Below are 12,445 nucleotides of genomic sequence, written 5' to 3'. Positions count from 1 at the left end.
GAGACAGATACGGGGCATGAGCAGGGGGTGGGGAACACCAGGAGACAGACATGGGGCATGAGCGAGGGGGAGGGGGGCAACAGGAGAGAGACACGGGGCATGAGCGTGGAGTGGGGGGTACAGGAGACAAACACGGGGCATGAGCAGGGGGTGGGGGGAACAGGAGACAGACACGGGGCATGAGCGGGGGGTGGGGGGAACAGAAGACAGACACAGGGCATGAGCGGGGGAGTGAGGGGCAACAGGAGAGAGACATGGGGCATGAGCGGGGGTGAGGGGTATAGGAGACAGACACGGTGCATGAGCAGAGGGTGGGGGGCAACAGGAGAGAGACACGGAGCATGAGAGGGGGCAGGGGAGTACAGGAGACAGACACGGGGCATGAGTGGGGGTGGGGGGAACAGGAGACAGACACAGGGCATGAGCGGGGGGTAGGGGGAACAACAGAGACAGACACGGGGCATGAGCGAGGGGTGGGGGAACAGGAGACAGACACGGGGCATGAGCGGGGGTGGGGAGAACAGACACAGGGCATGAGCAGGAGGTGGGGGGCAACAGGAGGGAGACACTGGACATGAGCGGGTGGTGGAACAGGAGTCAGACACGGGGCATGAGCGGGGGGGCAACAGGAGACAGACACGGGGCATGAGCGGGGGTGGGGGGTACAGGAGACAGACACAGGGCATGAGCAGGGGGTGGGGGGCAAGAGGAGAGAGACACAGGGCATGAGCAGGGGGTGGGGGAAATAGGAGACAGACACGGGGCATGAGCGGGGGGTGGGGGAACAACAGAGACAGACGCGGGGCATGAGCGGGGAGTGGGGGGAAACAGGAGACAGACACGGGGTATGAGCGGGGGGTGGGGGAACAACAGAGACAGACACGTGCATGAGCGGGGGGTGGGGGCAACAGGAGACAGACACGGGGCATGAGCGGGGTGTGGGAGGAACAGAAGACAGACACGGGGCATGAGCGTGGGAGTGGGGGGCAACAGGAGACAGACACGGGGCATGAGCGGGAAGGGGGGCAACAGGAGAGAGACACGGGGCATGAGCGGGGGGTGGGGGTACAGGAGACAGACACGGGGAATGAGCGGGGGTGGGGGGCAACAGGTGACAGGGCATGAGAGGGAGTTGGGGGGCAACAGGAGAGAGACACGGGGCATGAGCAGGGGTGGGGGGAACAGGAGACAGACACGGGGCATGAGCGGGGGTGGGGGGTACAGGAGACAGACACGGTGCATGAGCAGGGGTGGGGGGCAACAGGAGAGAGACACGGGGCATGAGCGGGGGGTGGGGGTACAGGAGACAGACACGGGGAATGAGCGGGGGTGGGGGGCAACAGGTGACAGGGCATGAGAGGGGGTGGGGGGCAACAGGAGAGAGACACGGGGCATGAGCGGGGGTGGGGGGAACAGGAGACAGACACGGGGCATGAGCGGGGGGTGGGGGGAACAACAGAGACAGACACGGGGCATGAGCGGGGGGTGGGGGGCAACAGGAGACAGACACGAGGCATGAGCGGGGGGTGGGGGGCAACAGGAGACAGACACGGGGCATGAGCGGGAAGGGGGGCAACAGGAGACAGACACTGGGCATGAGCGTGGGGTGGGGGGCAACAGGAGACAGACACAGGGCATGAGCTGGGGGTGGGGGAGAACTGGAGACAGACACGGAGCGTGAGAGGGGGATGGAGAGCACAGGAGACAGACATGGGGCATGAGCGGGGGGTGGGGGGCAACAGGAGACAGACACGGGGCATGAGCAGAGGTGGGGGCAACAGGAGAGACACAGGGCATGAGCGGGGGGTGGGGAGAACATGAGACAGACACGGGGCATGAGCGGGGGGGTGGGGAGAACAGGAGACAGACACAGGGCATGAGCGGGGGAAGGGGGAACAGGAGACAGATACGGGGCATGAGCGGGGGTGGGGAGAACAGGAGACAGACACGGGGCATGAGCAGGGGGTGGGGAACACCAGGAGACAGACATGGGGCATGAGCGAGGGGGAGGGGGGCAACAGGAGAGAGACACGGGGCATGAGCGTGGAGTGGGGGGGTACAGGAGACAAACACGGGGCATGAGCAGGGGGTGGGGGGAACAGGAGACAGACACGGGGCATGAGCGGGGGGTGGGGGGAACAGAAGACAGACACAGGGCATGAGCTGGGGAGTGAGGGGCAACAGGAGAGAGACATGGGGCATGAGCGGGGGGTGAGGGGTATAGGAGACAGACACGGTGCATGAGCAGAGGGTGGGGGGCAACAGGAGAGAGACACGGGGCAGGGGAGTACAGGAGAGAGACACGGGGCATGAGCGGGGGTGGGGGGAACAGGAGACAGGCACGGGGCATGAGCGGGGGGTAGGGGGAACAACAGAGACAGACACGGGGCATGAGCGAGGGGTGGGGGAACAGGAGACAGACACGGGGCATGAGCGGGGGTGGGGAGAACAGACACGGGGCATCAGCAGGAGGTGGGGGGCAACAGGAGGGAGACACTGGACATGAGCGGGTGGGGGAACAGGAGTCAGACACGGGGGGGCAACAGGAGACAGACACGGGGCATGAGCGGGGGTGGGGGGTACAGGAGACAGACACAGGGCATGAGCGGGGGGAGGGGGCAAGAGGAGAGAGACACAGGGCATGAGCGGGGGGTGGGGGAAATAGGAGACAGACACGGGGCATGAGCAGGGTGTGGGGGGAACAGAAGACAGACACGGGGCATGAGCGTGGGAGTGGGGGGCAACAGGAGAGAGACACGGGGCATGAGCGGGGGTGGGAGGGTACAGGAGACAGACACGGTGCATGAGCAGGGGTGGGGGCAACAGGAGAGAGACACGGGGCATGAGCGGGGGGTGGGGGTACAGGAGACAGACACGGGGAATGAGCATGAGGTGGGGGGCAACAGGTGACAGACACAGGGCATGAGAGGGGGGTGGGGGGCAACAGGAGAGAGACACGGGGCATGAGCGGGGGTGGGGGGAACAGGAGACAGACACGGGGCATGAGCGGGGGGTAGGGGGAACAACAGAGACAGACACGGGGCATGAGCGGGGGGTGGGGGTCAACAGGAGACAGACACGGGGCATGAGCGGGATGTGGGGGGCAACAGGAGACAGACACGGGGCATGAGCGGGAAGGGGGGCAACAGGAGACAGACACTGGGCATGAGCGTGGGGTGGGGGGCAACAGGAGACAGACACAGGGCATGAGCTGGGGGTGGGGTGGAACCGGAGACAGACACGGAGCATGAGAGGGGGATGGAGAGCACAGGAGACAGACACGGGGCATGAGCGGGGTGGGGGGCAACAGGAGAGACACAGGGCATGAGCGGGGTTGGGGAGAACATGAGACAGACACGGGGCATGAGCGGGGGGGTGGGGAGAACAGGAGACAGACACAGGGCATGAGCGGGGGATGGGGGAACAGGAGACAGATACGGGGCATGAGCGGGGTGGGGAGAACAGGAGACAGACACGGGGCATGAGCAGGGGGTGGGGAACAACAGGAGACAGACATGGGGCATGAGCGAGGGGGTGGGGGGCAACAGGAGAGAGACACGGGGCATGAGCACGGAGTGGGGGGGTCCAGGAGACAGACACGGGGCATGAGCGGGGGGTGGGGGGAACAGGAGACAGACAAGGGGGAAAGGGGGTGGGGGGAACAGAAGACAGACACAGTGCATGAGCGGGGGAGTGAGGGGCAACAGGAGAGAGACACGGGGCATGAGCGGGGGGTGAGGGGTATAGGAGACAGACACGGTGCATGAGCAGAGGGTGGGGGGCAACAGGAGAGAGACACGGAGCATGAGAGGGGGCAGGGGGGTACAGGAGACAGACACGGGGCATGAGCGGGGGTGGGGGGCAACAGGAGAGAGCCACGGGATATGAGCGGGTGGGGGAACAGGAAACAGACATGGGGCATGAGCGGGGGGGCAACAGGAGACAGACACGGGGCATGAGCGGGGGGTCGGTGGGTACAGGAGACAGACACAGGGCATGAGCGGGGGGTGGGGGGCAAGAGGAGAGAGACACTGAGCATGAGCGGGGGTTGGGGGGAAACAGGAGACAGACACGGGGTATGAGCGGGGGGTGGGGGGAACAACAGAGACAGACTCGGTGCATGAGCGGGGGGTGGGGGCAACAGGAGACAGACACGGGGCATGAGCGGGGTGTGGGAGGAACAGAAGACAGACACGGGGCATGAGCGTGGGAGTGGGGGGCAACAGGAGACAGACACGGGGCATGAGCGGGAAGGGGGGCAACAGGAGAGAGACACGAGGCATGAGCGGGGGGGTGGGGGTACAGGAGACAGACACGGTGCATGAGCAGGGGTGGGGGGCAACAGGAGAGAGACACGGGGCATGAGCGGGGGGTGGGGGTACAGGAGACAGACACGGGGAATGAGCGGGGGGTGGGGGGCAACAGGTGACAGGGCATGAGAGGGGGTGGGGGGCAACAGGAGAGAGACACGGGGCATGAGCGGGGGTGGGGGGAACAGGAGACAGACACGGGGCATGAGCGGGGGGTGGGGGGAACAACAGAGACAGACACGGGGCATGAGCGGGGGGTGGGGGGCAACAGGAGACAGACACGAGGCATGAGCGGGGGGTGGGGGGCAACAGGAGACAGACACGGGGCATGAGCGGGAAGGGGGGCAACAGGAGACAGACACTGGGCATGAGCGTGGGGTGGGGGGCAACAGGAGACAGACACAGGGCATGAGCTGGGGGTGGGGGAGAACTGGAGACAGACACGGAGCGTGAGAGGGGGATGGAGAGCACAGGAGACAGACATGGGGCATGAGCGGGGGGTGGGGGGCTACAGGAGACAGACACGGTGCATGAGCAGAGGTGGGGGGCAACAGGAGAGACACAGGGCATGAGCGGGGGGTGGGGAGAACATGAGACAGACACGGGGCATGAGCGGGGGGGTGGGGAGAACAGGAGACAGACACAGGGCATGAGCGGGGGATGGGGGAACAGGAGACAGATACGGGGCATGAGCAGGGGGTGGGGAACACCAGGAGACAGACATGGGGCATGAGCGAGGGGGAGGGGGGCAACAGGAGAGAGACACGGGGCATGAGCGTGGAGTGGGGGGTACAGGAGACAAACACGGGGCATGAGCAGGGGGTGGGGGGCACAGGAGACAGACACGGGGCATGAGCGGGGGGTGGGGGGAACAGAAGACAGACACAGGGCATGAGCGGGGGAGTGAGGGGCAACAGGAGAGAGACATGGGGCATGAGCGGGGGGTGAGGGGTATAGGAGACAGACACGGTGCATGAGCAGAGGGTGGGGGGCAACAGGAGAGAGACACGGAGCATGAGAGGGGGCAGGGGAGTACAGGAGACAGACACGGGGCATGAGTGGGGGTGGGGGGAACAGGAGACAGACACGGGGCATGAGCGGGGGGTAGGGGGAACAACAGAGACAGACACGGGGCATGAGCGAGGGGTGGGGGAACAGGAGACAGACACGGGGCATGAGCGGGGGTGGGGAGAACAGACACAGGGCATGAGCAGGAGGTGGGGGGCAACAGGAGGGAGACACTGGACATGAGCGGGTGGTGGAACAGGAGTCAGACACGGGGCATGAGCGGGGGGGCAACAGGAGACAGACACGGGGCATGAGCGGGGGTGGGGGGTACTGGAGACAGACACAGGGCATGAGTGGGGGGTGGGGGGCAAGAGGAGAGAGACACAGGGCATGAGCGGGGGGTGGGGGAAATAGGAGACAGACACGGGGCATGAGCGGGGGGTGGCGGAACAACAGAGACAGACGCGGGGCATGAGCGGGGAGTGGGGGGAAACAGGAGACAGACACGGGGTATGAGCGGGGGGTGGGGGGAACAACAGAGACAGACACGTGCATGAGCGGGGGGTGGGGGCAACAGGAGACAGACACGGGGCATGAGCGGGGTGTGGGAGGAACAGAAGACAGACACGGGGCATGAGCGTGGGAGTGGGGGGCAACAGGAGACAGACACGGGGCATGAGCGGGAAGGGGGGCAACAGGAGAGAGACACGGGGCATGAGCGGGGGGTGGGGGTACAGGAGACAGACACGGGGAATGAGCGGGGGGTGGGGGGCAACAGGTGACAGGGCATGAGAGGGAGTTGGGGGGCAACAGGAGAGAGACACGGGGCATGAGCGGGGGTGGGGGGAACAGGAGACAGACACGGGGCATGAGCGGGGGTGGGGGGTACAGGAGACAGACACGGTGCATGAGCAGGGGTGGGGGGCAACAGGAGAGAGACACGGGGCATGAGCGGGGGGTGGGGGTACAGGAGACAGACACGGGGAATGAGCGGGGGGTGGGGGGCAACAGGTGACAGGGCATGAGAGGGGGGTGGGGGGCAACAGGAGAGAGACACGGGGCATGAGCGGGGGTGGGGGGAACAGGAGACAGACACGGGGCATGAGCGGGGGGTGGGGGGAACAACAGAGACAGACACGGGGCATGAGCGGGGGGTGGGGGGCAACAGGGGACAGACACGAGGCATGAGCGGGGGGTGGGGGGCAACAGGAGACAGACACGGGGCATGAGCGGGAAGGGGGGCAACAGGAGACAGACACTGGGCATGAGCGTGGGGTGGGGGGCAACAGGAGACAGACACAGGGCATGAGCTGGGGGTGGGGGAGAACTGGAGACAGACACGGAGCGTGAGAGGGGGATGGAGAGCACAGGAGACAGACATGGGGCATGAGCGGGGGGTGGGAGGCAACAGGAGACAGACACGGGGCATGAGCAGAGGTGGGGGCAACAGGAGAGACACAGGGCATGAGCGGGGGGTGGGGAGAACATGAGACAGACACGGGGCATGAGCGGGGGGGTGGGGAGAACAGGAGACAGACACAGGGCATGAGCGGGGGATGGGGGAACAGGAGACAGATACGGGGCATGAGCGGGGGTGGGGAGAACAGGAGACAGACACGGGGCATGAGCAGGGGGTGGGGAACACCAGGAGACAGACATGGGGCATGAGCGAGGGGGAGGGGGGCAACAGGAGAGAGACACGGGGCATGAGCGTGGAGTGGGGGGGTACAGGAGACAAACACGGGGCATGAGCAGGGGGTGGGGGGAACAGGAGACAGACACGGGGCATGAGCGGGGGGTGGGGGAAACAGAAGACAGACACAGGTCATGAGCGGGGGAGTGAGGGGCAACAGGAGAGAGACATGGGGCATGAGCGGAGGGTGAGGGGTATAGGAGACAGACACGGTGCATGAGCAGAGGGTGGGGGGCAACAGGAGAGAGACACGGGGCAGGGGAGTACAGGAGAGAGACACAGGGCATGAGCGGGGGTGTCGGGAACAGGAGACAGGCACGGGGCATGAGCGGGGGGTAGGGGGAACAACAGAGACAGACACGGGGCATGAGCGAGGGGTGGGGGAACAGGAGACAGACACGGGGCATGAGCGGGGGTGGGGAGAACAGACACGGGGCATCAGCAGGAGGTGGGGGGCAACAGGAGGGAGACACTGGACATGAGCGGGTGGGGGAACAGGAGTCAGACACGGGGGGGCAACAGGAGACAGACACGGGGCATGAGCGGGGGTGGGGGGTACAGGAGACAGACACAGGGCATGAGCGGGGGGAGGGGGCAAGAGGAGAGAGACACAGGGCATGAGCGGGGGGTGGGGGAAATAGGAGACAGACACGGGGCATGAGCGGGGGGTGGGGGAACAACAGAGACAGACGCGGGGCATGAGCGGGGGGTGGGGGCAACAGGAGACAGACACGGGGCATGAGCGTGGGGTGGGGGGCAACAGGAGACAGACACAGGTCATGAACGGGGGGTGGGGGGCAACAGGAGACAGACACGGGGCATGAGCGGGGGGGTGGGGAGCAACAGGAGACAGACACGGGGCATGAGCAGGGGTTGAGAGAACAGGAGACAGACACGGGGCATGAGCGGGGGGTGGGGGGCAACAGGAGAGAGACACGGGGCATGAGCGAGGAGTGGGGGGTACAGGAGACACACACGGGGCATGAGCGGGGGGTGGGGGGAACGGGAGACAGACACGGGGCATGAGCGGGGTGTGGGGGGAACAGAAGACAGACACGGTTCATGAGCGTGGGAGTGGGGGGCAACAGGAGAGAGACACGGGGCATGAGCGGGGGGGTGGGGGTACAGGAGACAGACACAGGGAATGAGCAGGGGGTGGGGGGCAACAGGTGACAGACACAGGGCATGAGAGGGGGGTGGGGGGCAACAGGAGAGAGACACGGGGCATGAGCGGGGGGTAGGGGGAACAACAGAGACAGACACGGGGCATGAGCAGGGGGTGGGGGGCAACAGGAGACAGACACGGGGCATGAGCGGGGGTGGGGGGCAACAGGAGACAGACACGGGGCATGAGCGGGAAGGGGGGCAACAGGAGACAGACACTGGGCATGAGCGTGGGGTGGGGGGCAACAGGAGACAGACACAGGGCATGAGCTGGGGGTGGGGGGGAACCGGAGACAGACACGGAGCATGAGAGGGGGATGGAGAGCACAGGAGACAGACACGGGGCATGAGCGGGGGGTGGAGGGCAACAGGAGACAGACACGGGGCATGAGCGGGGGTGGGGGGCAACAGGAGAGACACAGGGCATGAGCGGGGGGTGGGGAGAACATGAGACAGACACGGGGCATGAGCGGGGGGTGGGGAGAACAGGAGACAGACACAGGGCATGAGCGGGGGATGGGGGAACAGGAGACAGATACGGGGCATGAGCGGGGGTGGGGAGAACAGGAGACAGACACGGGGCATGAGCAGGGGGTGGGGAACAACAGGAGACAGACATGGGGCATGAGCGAGGGGGTGGGGGGCAACAGGAGAGAGACACGGGGCATGCGCACGGAGTGGGGGGGTCCAGGAGACAGACACGGGGCATGAGCGGGGGATGGGGGGAACAGGAGACAGACACGGTGCATGAGCGGGGGGTGGGGGGAACAGAAGACAGACACAGGGCATGAGCGGGGGAGTGAGGGGCAACAGGAGAGAGACACAGGGCATGAGCGGGGGGTGAGGGGTATAGGAGACAGACACGGTGCATGAGCAGAGGGTGGGGGGCAACAGGAGAGAGACACGGAGCATGAGAGGGGGCAGGGGGTACAGGAGACAGACACAGGGCATGAGCGGGGGTGGGGGGCAACAGGAGAGAGCCTCGGGATATGAGCGGGTGGGGGGAACAGGAAACAGACATGGGGCATGAGCGGGGGGGCAACAGGAGACAGACACGGGGCATGAGCGAGGGGTCGGGGGGTACAGGAGACAGACACAGGGCATGAGCGGGGGAGTGAGGGGCAACAGGAGAGAGACATGGGGCATGAGCGGGGGGTGAGGGGTATAGGAGACAGACACGGTGCATGAGCAGAGGGTGGGGGGCAACAGGAGAGAGACACGGGGCAGGGGAGTACAGGAGACAGACACGGGGCATGAGCGGGGGTGGGGGGAACAGGAGACAGACACGGGGCATGAGCGGGGGGTAGGGGGGACAACAGAGACAGACACGGGGCATGAGCGAGGGGTGGGGGAACAGGAGACAGACACGGGGCATGAGCGGGGGTGGGGAGAACAGACACGGGGCATGAGCAGGAGGTGGGGGGCAACAGGAGGGAGACACTGGACATGAGCGGGTGGGGGAACAGGAGTCAGACACGGGGCATGAGCGGGGGGGCAACAGGAGACAGACACGGGGCATGAGCGGGGGTGGGGGGTACAGGAGACAGACACAGGGCATGAGCGGGGGGTGGGGGGCAAGAGGAGAGAGACACAGGGCATGAGCGGGGGGTGGGGGAAATAGGAGACAGACACGGGGCATGAGCGGGGGGTGGGGGAACAACAGAGACAGACGCGGGGCATGAGCGGGGGGTGGGGGCAACAGGAGACAGACACGGGGCATGAGCGTGGGGTGGGGGGCAACAGGAGACAGACACAGGTCATGAACGGGGGGTGGGGGGCAACAGGAGACAGACACGGGGCATGAGCGGGGGGGTGGGGAGCAACAGGAGACAGACACAGGGCATGAGCAGGGGTTGAGAGAACAGGAGACAGACACGGGGCATGAGCGGGGGTGGGGGGCAACAGGAGAGAGACACGGGGCATGAGCGAGGAGTGGGGGGTACAGGAGACACACACGGGGCATGAGCGGGGGGTGGGGGGAACAGGAGACAGACACGGGGCATGAGCGGGGTGTGGGGGGAACAGAAGACAGACACGGGGCATGAGCGTGGGAGTGGGGGGCAACAGGAGAGAGACACGGGGCATGAGCGGGGGGGTGGGGGTACAGGAGACAGACACAGGGAACGAGCAGGGGGTGGGGGGCAACAGGTGACAGACACAGGGCATGAGAGGGGGGTGGGGGGCAACAGGAGAGATTCACGGGGCATGAGCGGGGGGTAGGGGGAACAACAGAGACAGACACGGGGCATGAGCAGGGGGTGGGGGGCAACAGGAGACAGACACGGGGCATGAGCGGGGGTGGGGGGCAACAGGAGACAGACACGGGGCATGAGCGGGAAGGGGGGCAACAGGAGACAGACACTGGGCATGAGCGTGGGGTGGGGGGCAACAGGAGACAGACACAGGGCATGAGCTGGGGGTGGGGGGGAACCGGAGACAGACACGGAGCATGAGAGGGGGATGGAGAGCACAGGAGACAGACACGGGGCATGAGCGGGGGGTGGAGGGCAACAGGAGACAGACACGGGGCATGAGCGGGGGTGGGGGGCAACAGGAGAGACACAGGGCATGAGTGGGGGGTGGGGAGAACATGAGACAGACACGGGGCATGAGCGGGGGGTGGGGAGAACAGGAGACAGACACAGGGCATGAGCGGGGGATGGGGGAACAGGAGACAGATACGGGGCATGAGCGGGGGTGGGGAGAACAGGAGACAGACACGGGGCATGAGCACGGAGTGGGGGGGTCCAGGAGACAGACACGGGGCATGAGCGGGGGATGGGGGGAACAGGAGACAGACACGGTGCATGAGCGGGGGGTGGGGGGAACAGAAGACAGACACAGGGCATGAGCGGGGGAGTGAGGGGCAACAGGAGAGAGACACGGGGCATGAGCGGGGGGTGAGGGGTATAGGAGACAGACACGGTGCATGAGCAGAGGGTGGGGGGCAACAGGAGAGAGACACGGAGCATGAGAGGGGGCAGGGGGGTACAGGAGACAGACACGGGGCATGAGCGGGGGTGGGGGCAACAGGAGAGAGCCTCGGGATATGAGCGGGTGGGGGGAACAGGAAACAGACATGGAGCATGAGCGGGGGGGCAACAGGAGACAGACACGGGGCATGAGCGGGGGGTCGGGGGGTACAGGAGACAGACACAGGGCATGAGCGGGGGGTGGGGGGCAAGAGGAGAGAGACACTGAGCATGAGCGGGGGTTGGGGGGAAACAGGAGACAGACACGGGGTATGAGCGGGGGGTGGGGGGAACAACAGAGACAGACTCGGTGCATGAGCGGGGGGTGGGGGCAACAGGAGACAGACACGGGGCATGAGCGGGGTGTGGGAGGAACAGAAGACAGACACGGGGCATGAGCGTGGGAGTGGGGGGCAACAGGAGACAGACACGGGGCATGAGCGGGAAGGGGGGCAACAGGAGAGAGACACGGGGCATGAGCGGGGGGGTGGGGGTACAGGAGACAGACACGGGGAATGAGCGGGGGGTGGGGGGCAACAGGTGACAGGGCATGAGAGGGAGTTGGGGGCAACAGGAGAGAGACACGGGGCATGAGCGGGGGTGGGGGGAACAGGAGACAGACACGGGGCATGAGCGGGGGTGGGGGGTACAGGAGACAGACACGGTGCATGAGCAGGGGTGGGGGGCAACAGGAGAGAGACACGGGGCATGAGCGGGGGGTGGGGGTACAGGAGACAGACACAGGGAATGAGCGGGGGGTGGGGGGCAACAGGTGACAGGGCATGAGAGGGGGGTGGGGGGCAACAGGAGAGAGACACGGGGCATGAGCGGGGGTGGGGGGAACAGGAGACAGACACGGGGCATGAGCGGGGGGTGGGGGGAGTAACAGAGACAGACACGGGGCATGAGCGGGGGGTGGGGGGCAACAGGAGACAGACACGAGGCATGAGCGGGGGGTGGGGGGCAACAGGAGACAGACACGGGGCATGAGCGGGAAGGGGGGCAACAGGAGACAGACACTGGGCATGAGCGTGGGGTGGGGGGCAACAGGAGACAGACACAGGGCATGAGCTGGGGGTGGGGGAGAACTGGAGACAGACACGGAGCGTGAGAGGGGGATGGAGAGCACAGGAGACAGACATGGGGCATGAGCGGGGGGTGGGGGGCAACAGGAGACAGACACGGGGCATGAGCAGAGGTGGGGGGCAACAGGAGAGACACAGGGCATGAGCGGGGGTGGGGAGAACATGAGACAGACACGGGGCATGAGCGGGGGGGTGGGGAGAACAGGAGACAGA

This window comes from Ambystoma mexicanum, chromosome 2p (assembly GCF_040938575.1).
Source record: "Ambystoma mexicanum isolate Mex_15411 chromosome 2p, UKY_AmexF1_1, whole genome shotgun sequence".
Lineage (NCBI taxonomy): Eukaryota > Metazoa > Chordata > Amphibia > Caudata > Ambystomatidae > Ambystoma > Ambystoma mexicanum.
Note: the sequence above shows the minus strand (reverse complement) of the source record.